The following is a 14,442-nucleotide window of genomic DNA, read 5'->3' on the forward strand; positions in this document are numbered from 1 at the left end:
CTTGAACCCACACACACCCTTGACTGAATCTCCACTTTCATCTCTTTCCAAGAGTGAAATAAGCACTTGTTCTTTTGTTAAAAACACAAAGGTAAAGTCTGAAAGCAATTTATATTCATGGAGTTTTTTTGGGTTTTAAATATGGGGTATACTGCATTTTCTATACTTGGCTGTTGTGAAATGGTGAACATTCACACCACAACATCACAACATCACATGGAGTTCTGGATAAGACCGCTCTTGAGACTGCTCTTTTGCCAGTGGGTGAATTAAGGTCTTGTAGATGCCTCACCTTTTTCAAATCTTAAATGAGAAATAGGAGCTTGTGCAGCACTGTGGACTTTGCAGATAATGCACAAATGAAGGCTGCAAGACAACATGTACTCCTTCTGGAACGGGTTAAATCTCTAACATTAAAAAAAAGCACAGTAAAAAGAGGAAAAGAGAACACTGAGTGATAGTTTACTTAAAGGCAGTGTTTAACATGACATGCTACATGAAACCTACATCAACCCTTCCTGACAACTGATATAAACTACATAAACATATATAAAGGCTTATTCCGACATATTTCAGCTGTAGTAAAGACCGCTTTTGTCAGTTAATGTCAAGCTGACATAACAATTCAATCCAGAGACAGCTTTCTGTTGAAAATATAACCCGGGGATTTGCTTTGGCATTTCCATAGGATTTTATAAAGTGCTTGCAGTTATTTTAATCAAGTCAGAGAAAATGCACATCTCTCTGTAATTACAGGGTCATAACACTGCCATAAGCGTTTAGCATTCTATAAGCATCAATACGAAACACATGTTGCTTAATAAACAGAGAGGAATTAAGTCTATTTATAAGTCTGGGATTACACTGTCATAACAATTGCAGATGTATTTATTCAAAAAATATTAACTGCCATAGAACTTATGTAGGTTTTTCTTACAGTGTCATAACAGAGCACCATTTTAACCCCACCTGAAAAGCTGTCACATTATTACTGTTGTCTGATTCTGATACTCTATATGTACATTAAAATAAGTTGTCATTACTGTACGTTCAGACACTGAACATGACATAACACATCTTTACTCCTTCCCAAATCTGTCTTTCGATGAAAGCAGTCTTAAAGCCAGATGACTCATTTATACATGTTTAATGTAGATTTATGTCAGATATCATAAAGTACTTAAGCAGATGTCATGTAGTTGTGACACCTGTGTCAAATAGAATGACAGTTCATTTATTCGTTTCTGCAATAACCCTTTAAGGCACATTTTGAGGAGCTGATGCTAAGTGGAAGTCAGTTCTTCCTTACAACTGTCCTAGCTTTTGAGTTTTGCAGCCTGTCTGCTACAGATTAATTTTATAGTGTGGCAGCAATGCATCTGGTAGCACCTGGTTTGTGTAAACGGCTTGGACAAGAGTGTTTAAGCAGCATGGAAAATCCAATTACATCAGCTTCTTCAGAAGAAAATACCTCCTGAGGAAAAAAAAAATCTAATTCATTCAGCAGCAAACTTTCAAAATACACAAAGTGCTTGATGAATATCGGTACATGTTCAGTAAACCACAGAGACATTTGAGATGCCTTTTCCTCAGCGTTAAATCTGTTGGCTGTGTGTTTGTGTGTGTGTGTGTGTGTGTCTGTGTCTGTGTCTGTGTGTGTCTGTTTGACACAAGACAGCGCCATGGTGGTCTTTAGAAACGCGATTTCACAGGCCACTACCTTTCCTCTACATGTATTGACTTAAGATTTCCTGATGTTATAGCAGCTCAAGCCATCTACTGACATTATTGCACCTTTTAAATTCCCTGAGAAACGGGATACTCTCAATGTCATCCACTACTCTTGCTCTCATGCACATACATACACATACAGTACACACATACACACATCCAGGCTCACAAAGGTCTCTTTCTGTGACAGGCCAGAGTTAGGGTCTGATGTTTAATAATTGTGGTATTTTAATGCAGTCTCTGCTGACATTGCAGTAAGCTAATGACAGGACGAAAAGTCTACCAGCTGAATTCCACAGGTATTGAGTTACAAAGTGCCGCGTTGAGTTTTGTTTATGTTCTTTTACTTGGGGTTTCTCGCAGCAGAAGCAGTGATGTCTTACAGCCTGGACAGTCTCCTGTCTGATTATCCTGACTGGACATGTGTAGCTGAACGGTTAGACATGAAGACTGGGGTGATTATTGTAGCGCAAACGCACTAAAGCTTCCGGGAAACTTTGTGTAAATTTTAAGCCATGTTGTTGAGAAAATGTGTATTCAAATTTACATTTATCACAACACTACTAATGCAACACAATATTACATTTGAATACAGTTTGTTTGTTTTTTTATGGTAAATAAGAAATCCATATTTTTTATTCATTTGTTTCCTAATAAAACTTCATTTGAAGTGAAAATCTTTAAATACTGTAAATATAGTGATAGTAATTAATATATCTGCAGAACAATGATTTAAAACCACATGCAAAAGACGGAGATTGTGTATAAACTGCACACTATAAATAAAAGGTAAGATTTAATTTCATTTTATTTCATTTAATTTTATTTAAGGCTAGTGGTCATAATGTTACATGACCCCTAAATCCAGGACATGACTGAATATCACATGTTAATTATAAATATTAATATGCTAGATATCCATTAGGAGTGGATTTTTCCTTTACCTTGTCTAGCCCAATAATATAATATAATATAATATAATATAATATAATATAATATAATATAATATAATATAATATAATATAATATATCCCACCTCCACCTTGTGTGTGTGGAGTTTGCATGTTCTCCCCGTGCCTCGGGGGTTTCCTCCGGGTACTCCGGTTTCCTCCCCCCGGTCCAAAGACATGCATGGTAGGTTGATTGGCATCTCTGGAAAAATTGTCCCTAGTGTGTGATTGTGTGAGTGAATGAGAGCGTGTGTGTGCCCTGCGATGGGTTGGCACTCCGTCCAGGGTGTATCCTGCCTTGATGCCCGATGACGCCTGAGATAGGCACAGGCTCCCCGTGACCCGAGGTAGTTCGGATAAGCGGTAGAAGATGAATGAATAATATAATATAATATAATATAATACAATATAATATAATATAATATAATATAATATAATATAATATAATATAATATAATATAATATAATATAATATAATATAATATAATATAACACTTCTCTGTTTCTTTTTTCTTCTGTTAGGTGTAAGGATGAGGCTGTATTATTGTAAAGCTTTCTGTAATATAGTCATATAATAAAAACTGTTATGTTACGTCTCCCGACTTCTTGGCTGACAAGTGAAGTTTGGCTGCTGTAGTTGAGACCTTTGACTTGATTGATTCCTTCTATATACAATTCAATATTTCATGTGAAATCCAATTTAGATTTTCTTCTATTTCAAATAGTATGAGATAAGATGACAGCTCCAATTACTGTGTTTAACATGATCAAGCTAAAAGAAAAAACACTCTTACTGAATTTAGTTAGCTCTCTTTCAGAAGCACAGTGTTGAGATCATCTTAAGTCATTCTTGAGCTCATAAACTACAACTAAAAAAAACATATGTACTCTCATACCGGATGGGCTTTTCTTCCCTTATCTCATGGACAAACTGTTTCAAGTTTGCTTTTTGGTCCAAATGTCATTAGCAAGATGGACAGAAATGTTAGAAACAAGATCTAGAAAGCACATCACAACAAACAGTGGGCGAAAAGAGTCAACTGTGATAAAATAAATCAGTTAAGGTTATGGTTCAGTGTAAATTTTTTGGTTAAGATTTTACTCATCAGGAATTAAATTGGAACTGTAGTTTTGCTGCATGTGTGACATTATTATTATTATTATTATTATTATTATTATTATTATTATTATTATTATTATTATTATTATTATTATACATATTTTTCATAGCTCAAGTTCCTGTTAAAGATAAAATTAATATATATATAAATGCTCCTTCTGGCTCCGATTTCATCTTGTATAGAACTGTCATTCATTGATTAATTCCAGGTGATTGACCCCCTCTCTCTCTCTCATGCACACACACACACACACACACACACACACACACACACACACACACACACACACTCAAATACACACACAGGCAGGGCTTCTGTTTAACATCTATTGACCAACAGGTTTCTGTCTTCAAAAGGGCATAAGAAAAAAAACTTGTTATGTTTAAGCTTCCAGTGACAAGTTTAATCACACAGCTTAACCATTCTATAGGGGAAAATATAAATGTGAGATCATTTTACCATTTTAGAGACACTATTTGCTCTGTATTTACACTCTTTTAACTTTATATACTGTACACTCAGCAGACAAAGTGCAGCTTATGCAGAATATTTACAGATCACATGTGTTTTTCTTGTTCTTATAGTAAACATTTGGAAGAATAACAAGCATTTACACGTTAAAAATTGTTCTCCACACAGTTCACACTGTGGTGGCTGTGTGTCAGCACTAATCAAGCCCACGGTAGCGGCCAACTTTAGGCTGTCTAAACTAAAGGAACAGAAGCTGTGAGGTACTTTATGTGAAATGGAGCACATAGACTAATTAAGTCAAGATGGCCTGCAACCCACTCGCTCTCTCTCAAAGCCCCGGCCCCTTCTCAGCCTTCTTATCAAGCCATCGGATATTGCTGAAGTTATTTTTCTCTTTTTAATGAAAAACACCATGAAAAGTCCCTCTGTCATTTAAGGGTGGGGAGAGGAGAGTGGAATGTGTGTGTGTGCGTGCATGTATGTGTGTGAGTGTGTTGCTGCACGGGAAATCATAGTGTGCATATGTGTTTTGAGGGAGTCCATCAGTCTGGGCGCTAGAGGGGTCTGGGATGTCTCCTTCCTGCTGACTTCCTTATCGTTCTGGCGATCCTGGTTCTATGACTCTCTGGTGTCTGCCTCTACTCCCTGGACACATGCAACCAAAAACAACACACATATTTAAAATAGGATGCAGGAAGATTGTCCTTCACGTCATGGTGGTCTGACTGTCTCCTAAGAGCCTTAAAATAATTGAGTGCTAGCATGTGTATAGTCCAGAATGTTTAAACAAATGGCTGCTCTGTGAATTTGTGTGATGTTTATGCCTGAATATGTGTGTGTGTGTGTGTGTGTGTGTGTGTGTGTGTGTGTGTGTGTGTGTGTGTGTGTGTGTGTGTGTGTGTGAGAGAGAGATTGTGCGTTTGTGTGTGTTTCAATTTTTAGCCTTCAGTTTTATTTCTCATTGCTGAAAATAGTAAAAACAAGGAAACCCTTCTCTGGTCTGTCTCATTTTTGCCTGATGCTGTATGTGTGTGTTAAAGCACTTTGGAGGGCCCCAACAGCGGCAGGCTACTCATTTGTTTTAAGAGCTATTACTCTGACATGTTGTTTACAGACAGAGGCAGATTAGAGCGGCACTCCACACTGCTGCTGATCCCCCATCTGTCCTATACAAACACCAGTCAAACCCGCTTCAGCCTGCAGTTAGTAGTATCTTGGCAATTTTCTTCCATGCAGTCTTCTATATATAATGAAATTTGTGAGTCTCCTCATCCACATACCTCACAAAATTAAGTTTCCATGCTTTTCATGTTTTTAAAATCCATCCTAGGTACTGTCTCTCTTAATATATTAAGGAGCAGCTTGGATTTAGGGAGCAATTTGATTCAAAATCAGAACTCTTGTACACAATACAAAACTTCACAATATACAGTAACTGATTTTTCCCAAAACATGTCCACCCTCATGTCTTGTCAGGCTTTGAGCCATCTATTTCTGTATCTTGTTTGAAGTTTTTGATATTTATTATCTCTCTCTCTCTCTCTCTCTCTCTCTCTCTCTCTCTCTCTCTCTCACTCTCTCTCTCTCTCTAGATATATAAAACAGTAAATGCAACATATGGACACTTTATAGCAGATTTCTCATGAATATGTTGTAATATGCTGTAAGACATATTCTCTGTTTCAGCAATCATTTGAAGACTTCAGCAGGAAGGAATTAGTGTTGGGTTCATGATAAACTCAGAGTTTGTGATGACCCATTATCTCCTCAGGAGCTCAAGGTTGCACTATTATAAACTGTTGTAGAAATGATATTATTTACATTGACATTATTTACTGTCAAGTGTCACACAAATGAGGATGAGGTTCCCTTCTGAGTCTGGATCCTCTCAAGGTTTCTTTCTCATATCATCTCAGGGAGTTTTTCCTCACCAACGTCACTGTGCTCATTATTGATAGATGTTATAGATATATAGTAACTTAATTTAAAACTTTTACATTTATTTTGTTATTTATTTTTATTTTTATTTATTTTTTATTTTCTGTTTCTATATTTCTTTGAAGCTGCTTTGAGACAATGTGAACTGTTAAAAGTGCTATACAAATAATTTGAACTGAAGACAACAAACCGCTAACGTCTAACCGCTAACTTTAGAGAAGACTAAAGTTTTTTTTATAATTTATAATATATATAAAAACAACAAATAAAAATATAAAGTTAACTGAAGGTTTTTTCTAAGGGCTCGTTCATGTAAAGAAAAGAAATATACTTGATAAAATGTCTTATCACACAGGTTTTGATAAAATCTTACCACAAATCATCCAGTATGTTTTCACAAAGATTCTTATGCTGATTAAAGTGCTTATGAATCATTTATGATGTTCCTGTACAACAAATAATGTGTTAATGAATTAACTGTAAAATTTAATTATGTTCTTTGCATTATAACTCAACGTTTGAATTATAAGATTAAATTTCAATCTTTAAACAGGTTTGCTTTATAATATAAGCTCAAGCAGGCTGTATTTGTTTTTCCTTGTAGCTACTAAAAATCTCTCCTAAGCTTTGTAAATGTAAAGGACTATAATGTTAAATTCCTATTCGTGTGCTGGACTAAACATAAACAGATCAACATTTGTGAGTTTTGTCTTGTGAGTTTATTGCTCACAAGAAGAACACCATTCTTTCAGTTATGTTGTTCCTGGATGATTTTTAAAAGGATAATTCCATATAAATTAAGCTAAACTAAATCCTAGTTAAGTCTGGTTACATTTGCAGCATTTGACAGAAGCCTTTATCCTTATCCTTTATCCTAAAACTTACATTTTATACAACTGAGCAGTTAAGGGGTTAAAGGCCTTGCTTAGGGGTCCAGGAGTGTCAGCTTGGTGGATGTGTGATTCAAACCTTCAGAACACCTTAACTACTAGGCTTCTACATGTTCTACATGTGATTAAATGCACACAGGTGCAAAAAAGAGGAAAGACGTTTTGGAAAATGAGCTATGGAAGCTTGCTGTTACAGCGGATGTTGTACTGGCCGCTACCCTGTGTGGGAAAGCAAGTGAAGTGGAGCAAACCTCAGAAAAATGGAAGGAAAATTACAGTAATAATTAAAACAGTGTGCTGACAGGGAGGAAAGGGTTCAGTGGATATACAGAGCTCTGGCTTATGAGAAAAATTATAATGTGCTGTGAATATTACCTCTAATACATTATGTTAAGTAAGGAGAAAAACCCGATGCCCTGTGCAGCTACAGTTTAATCCCATGACATTTTGTTCATTCATAAATAAATGGGGTGAATAATGTGTTTATACAATTCCAAATGTGTAATAAACAATGTAAATGATATGCACATCCTTTATAGAATCAGTGTTACCAGTTGTAATTGATGTCACTATATATTGTTAGACGTTTTTCTAACATTTAGCAATGCATGCTGTATGTATCATGACATCATTTCTAAGTTTTTTCAAGTTATTTTAGACATGTAGCTGTTCAGTGTGTCACTAATTGACGGTGTAAGGATAAATGTGTGTATGGTCTTGGTTTTGATTGACACTCTTATTTTTGACTTTGAGAAAAGTTCACTTGAAAGCAAAAATACACACACACACACACACACACACACACACACACACACACACACACACACACACACACACACAGGCTGTATGTCCATCTACAAACTGATTTTGATAGAAGTGGACACACATATACATAATGCAGGGTTTTTGAATACCCGGCTGAGAGAGAGGCTTTATGTGGGCAGAATACACTGCATTCAGTGTGTCACTAAGGCATTTATTCTCTTTTCAGACTTTAGCGACACTCCTCAAACATGCACACAATAAACAGTGGCGCCTGTCTTCTTCTTTATTCACTGACTAAACACACACACAGAAACGCACACACATAAATGCATACACGCAACCTCTCTTTCTCCTAGACACAAACCTTTAGGGATGCAGTGTGTGGCAATTCACTGCCCCTGGCTGTGTGTTTTTTGTGTGTGGGTGGATATTGGAGAGACATAAACACAGACACCATTTATTAGTGTGATTTAGTGTGTGAAACTCACAGATGCCACACAGATACACACTTATATCCAAGCCAAAAAATGGCCTACACACTTCCACATATTCACTTAGCATCCTTTTATTTCCTTCTTCCTTTCTGTCGACTTTGTTCCGCACATCCTGGGCCTGGCATCCGACAAGAAGTGGACGGTACTGTTTATCATACCACCTGAAGCTTGCAGGAGGGCAAGCCGAGACACAAAGGTCCTTCACAGGAGTCAGGTGATAAAATCAGGCAGGAAGGTCAAACTCTAAAAAATAACATGGCATATTAATGTGACTTTTGATCAAGAGACGGAAAGCCGGAAGCCTCCAAAATGTTTAACATTATTCAGAAGCTGTCATTAGGGTCAGAACACAGAGGCATTTACACAAATGCTAACTTCAACCTGTGAAGAACTACAAACAGCAGCAACTAGAAAATGTCCCTCTGTACAGGATGCATATGCGTGTATAGGTTGAATTTTCAAAATGCAACATAAATGTATAGAGGAGAGGCGAAAGAACTTAAAAGCCTTTTTTTTTTTTTACAATTATAACTCATAATTTATCAAAACATGCTTTAGTTAGACTAACCTTATTTTCACACAGTAAATATTGAAGTATTTGATTTGAGTTATGTAGTTAATAAATTTCTGTATTTATTAGCTGAGATCAAGGCACAGAAAATTTTACACAACACACTAGTAATAGAACTCCCATTTTGTCAGAAAGGATTAAAATTAGAGCTCATACTTTTGTTTTGTTTTTTTTCAACTAAGTTGAATTATAAGATTAAAAATTGGGAAACACCTCTCGTACCATCCACACCGAGCTCCCTGACCTGCAGGACATCTACAGTACAGCACGCGGTGCCGGACCAGGGCCAAGAAGATTGTAAAGGACCTAAGCCATCCCAACAATGGACTCTTTTCTTTGTTGCGTTCAGGGAAAGCAAACACAGAGAGAATGAGGAGCTTCTTCCCGCAGGCCATTCGGAGTTTAAACCAGGAAACACCCAGGATCTAGTACTGGACCTCTCCCTCCATCTTCACTTTTTTCTGCATAACCTTTTTTTTTGCACTATGACACTTTAACTCTGGACTTGCACAGCACAGTGCCACTTTATACACACCATACTGCACATGGACAAAGGATAAGGATAATCATTAAAACCATATATATTTTATCTTATATTATATCTTATATTTTACATACGTAGTTTTTACTTTTTTATCTACCTCCTTTTGGTTTTATTTTTATACTTAATTCCATTACTTTTTATGCCTGAATACTGGACAGATGTAAAAAGCATTTCACTGCATGTCGTACTCTGTATGTATGTGTATGTGACAAATAAAATTTGATTTGATTTGATTTGATTTGACATAAACTTTCTTCTATGCATACTAAAATCTAGCTCTGGAATTAATGAAGTTGGTGAAGAAACTTTTCAACTTCTGTTTACCAGTGCATAAGAACATATAAGAACATTGTTTGTTCTTCTTTTCAAAGATGTTCTGTTATGAATACTTCTACGCTTCAGTTATTTCTCTCTTTTTCCAAGCCTGAAGCAACATATGATACCATTAAAGGGAATTTTGTTGAAGTTATGTCATTCTGTGTGCCAGTGAAGGTAAATGTGTTATATGTGAGTGTGTTTTCGGCCATTTTTGTAGCTCAGAAGAATCTAAAAGTCCAGGCCCAACCCAAGTAATGTCCGCCAACGAGGGACCACTTCTTAACCAGAGTTCCCTACAGTCTGTGTTGCCAGGACAACAGGATAGAGCCGAGGACTGAAGTGAGGTGGGAGGGTCAGGGGTTGTGAGCGGTAATGGGTGTTAGGAGCAGAGGGATGGAAACAGGATGAGAAGACTCCTGGAGACTCGTTTACTGAACAGAATGTGGTTTGAGATGCCACTCCTTGTACAGAAGACTATTTTTCCTTCTTTTTTCCACTTCTGCTCTCTCTCAATCTCTCCCCCCCCCCCTCTCTCTCTCTCTCTCTGTCTCTCTTTAATCTGTCTCTCTCTCTTTTTCTTTCAGTGCTACAGCTTGACAGAGCGAGTCATACACCTCAGAGGAGCACAAAACAGAGAACGTATGACAGAGAAGGTTTAGAATGGTAAATGTCTAAGATCAAAGAAAAAAATGCAGCCAAAATTATTTGCAAAACAAACATGTTCAACATCACTTTATTATTATGCCTACTATCAAATAACAGTGTTTAAAAAAGAAGTCTTGTGACTTTCAGAGAAATAATGAAGTTTAATAGTTTCCTTTAGTTCTACCACTGTCGTCTGTCCTCATAGACTGAGAAAAAAGAAGAGGAAAAAGGAGAGATTTGGTGCAGACTGACTTACTAACAGCAGGAAACTGACTTATTAGATATAATCTCTCTGAAGACACCAGGGGTGAGAGTAGATTAAATCCCACCATGCAGAGAATGAAAGAGCAAGAGAGAGAGAGAGAGAGAGAGAGAGAGAAGGGGGGAAGTAGGAGATAACTAAATTCAGAATACAACAGAAGGTGCCAGGAATGGTGAATATGAGATATATAATATAATTTACATATTTATAAACATATATAATATAATTAAAAATATGTAAAAATGTTCATGGGAAATATCCGACTTCCCCCACAATCCCTCCTTCAACCCCCCCCCCCTCCCCCCCATATATCATGTTCAGTTATACACACCCTGATTACCCCCAGAACTTTCATAATAATAATAATAATAATAATAATAATAATAATAATAATAATAATAATAATAATAATAATAATAAATATTTTATTCAGACAAATAATTGTGCCATCATTAAGCTTAATCTATTACAATTCTGTAAAGAAGAGAAAGCTTCATAGAAGAAACCATTAAAGATTTTCTCCACCTCCATTAAGAGAATCTATCGTTTGTAAACCCATCAACCAAATAGATTTTCCCAAATAGACAAACAAAAAATCAACACAATGAAATGCCAAATGCCATATTAAGGCTGTACTTCACAGAACCTTGTGAAGTTATATTAATCTGTCCAGTTAAATGTACTCAACCTTGTTCCAAAAACCATGATACATACTGAGGAAGGCACAAACGCTGTCAGTTAACTTTGAACTTAGAAATATAAATTAAAAGTATGTAATCACAAACAAACATAAAGGTTTGAGGGAAAAGCGTTAAAAAGAAAACAGAAAAAGAACTCATCAAGATCAAAATGTTCTCTTGCAAATAGCATTTTGATAGATAGATAGATAGATAGATAGATAGATAGATAGATAGATAGATAGATAGATAGATAGATTCATTTTTCATTGTTATTTTCTATACTTTAGGTGTACGCATCCACTACAGTTTTTTTTTATTAGATAGATTTACATAAAAATATATATAGTTTGACTGTGAAACTGTGACTGTAATCTATATTATATGTCTAAGCATTTTTTTGTATTTTTTATGTGCTGGGATCTTTATAAATGCATCTCCAATATAGACTGAACTAATGCGGTAGTTTTTGCCAGTTCTCATTTTTCACATTAAAACTACATACATTAATAAAAAAAACAGTACACGCAAACACAACTTGGCTATTTACTAAAACGGACTTCCTCCTTCCTATAACACAGCTGCCCCCTCTGGGGCCCCTTACACTCTTTATCAGAGGCCGCTGAACAAGATCCATTCATTCTTCCTTTCAAAAGCCCCCAACAGTCAAATCTCTGCTGCCATCTCTCTCTTCCTCTCTCTTCTCTCGCTCTCTCACTTCCCCTGGTGGTCTGCATGTTGGCAGGACGTAGAAGGCAGACGACTTTCCCCCTCTTTGAAGTGAGTGTGTGAGTGAGTACTGCAGCTTGAGCGAGCGAGTCATACAGCTTCAAACAGCACAGTCGTGACAGTGGACATTTAGGACAGTACTTTTGATCTGTGTTGTCTCTCCCTCCCTCTCCCTGTATTCTCTCTCTCTCTCTCTCTCTCTCTCTCTCTCTCTCTCTCTCTCTCTCTCACTCACGTACTCTCGTGCTCTCTCCCTTCCCTGGTCTAATAAACATGAAACCCTATCCAGGACTTGTTTGGGTTAGGAGTTGCTCAAGTGAAGGGTCATGGCAAAGGTCTTGTAAATGGAGTGGGAATCTAGCAAATCTAGATGTATTTCATTGAATTTTAATTCATTTTAACATTTTGACTTACAGAATATAGTCATTTTCCAGTCCTGGTTAAACAACTCCAGTTGACTGTATATGATTATAGAAAGAACATTATCTATAATCAGACTCTCCAGGGTTTATAATAATTTATATTCACACTCACCAGTGTCATCTAGATGAGGATGGGTTCCCTTTTGAGTCTGGTTCCTCCCAAGGGTTCTTCCTCATACCATGTAAAGGAGTTTTTCCTTGCCACAGTCACCTCAGGCTTGCACATTAGGTATAAATAGAGATAAATGCAAAAAATAAAAAACATAAAATTTTATGTTCTGTAAAGCTGCTTTGAAACGATGTCCATTGTTAAAAGCGCTACACAAATAAAATTGATTTGATTTACAGCTTTTAATCTCATTTTATTCTATTTGTGTGTACAGGTTTTGCATTTTCAAGCAATCTAAGCAAATGAAATTAAATGAAACCTGCACACACTTTCTCTGCCACAACATCATTTTAAGCCATCTAGCTCTGCCACACGTCTCAGCATGTTAGGAGGAGAGTGCTAACCCCATAACCTGCTGCAATGTCACTATATGAAAGAAGAAAATGACTCAATCATACGGTGGCCGAGAATTTGTTAATGTTTTGGGATTTGTTAATGTGTTTTGGGATTTGTTAATGTGTTTTGGGATTTGTTAATGTGTTTTCGATTTTGTTAATGTGTTTTGGGATTTGTTAATGTGTTTTCGGATTTGTTAATTTGTTTTCGGATTTGTTAATTTGTTTTCGGATTTGTTAATGTGTTTTCGGATTTGTTAATGTGTTTTGGGATTTGTTAATTTGTTTTGGGATTTGTTAATGTGTTTTCGGATTTGTTCATTTGTTTTGCACTTCTCGGCCACCGTACAATCACCCTCAAAGCATGATAACTAGTGAGTGAATTTCTTAATTATTAACTTCCAAGCAATTGTAGTTGCATCACACCTTATATTTTGTACACAAGGAATATGTCATTCTTAAAACTTCTAAAAAAAAAAAAAAAATTCCGTTAATATCATTGTTAACAATAACTATAATTATCTATCCATAATAAATCCAGATAATTTATTTTATACAAGGGCTTCTCGTCTATACCAGAATTGTCACTACAGCTCAGTCAAGATCATGCAACCGGATGAACAGAGAATGATTGAACTCATTTTTTTTAGCCACAAGAGTGAGAACAGAAAAGAAAGGTTAGAGGTCACACTCTCCACAGGTCTCAAAAGAATAAAAAGAGACAAAACATACCCACATGCTGATTTGTTCTTCTGGTCCTCAACATACACAAGGAACAAATAGACATGCCCACATGCATCTCATGAGCCATGCTGAGAGCGGAGAGAAGTGCAGTATGTGCTCTGTATCGACTTTACTCATGCCGATTCTCAGTAAAGCAAATATGTTTTGGACAAGAACAATACAGAACAATTTACTTTAATATATATGATGTAATAGAGTGTAATATTCTATGGCTTGTCATGTATGTTCATCGTGCCATGAAGAGACACGTTTATACTGTACAATGATACTAATATATTATCTAATAAAAAAGTTCATATCATGGCTAAAACCTTTAGAATTCAATTAAACTGTTGGAATATTTTGGAACCTATACTTACTATAAATTACATATGTTGTGTCTGATATTATAGTATATTATAATTTACTGTCAATCTTTGGTTCTTTTTTTCTTTCTACACATAAAACCAAATCCTTTAAATCAAAACTTTCTTATCATGTATTTCCCAAGCAACAGAAAGATTACATTAAACAACCCTTGAATTTCAGAACTGTTTGGACAGCAGATGAATGTGAAGAATAAACATTTTACGTTTCTCAATACTAATGCATCTAAAAGCCCAATAAAAGTAAATTACAGAGCAATAACCGTCATTGTTTAACTGCCGCATGAGCAAATGCTTGAGG

This window comes from Tachysurus vachellii, chromosome 2 (genome assembly GCF_030014155.1).
Source record: "Tachysurus vachellii isolate PV-2020 chromosome 2, HZAU_Pvac_v1, whole genome shotgun sequence".
NCBI lineage: Eukaryota > Metazoa > Chordata > Actinopteri > Siluriformes > Bagridae > Tachysurus > Tachysurus vachellii.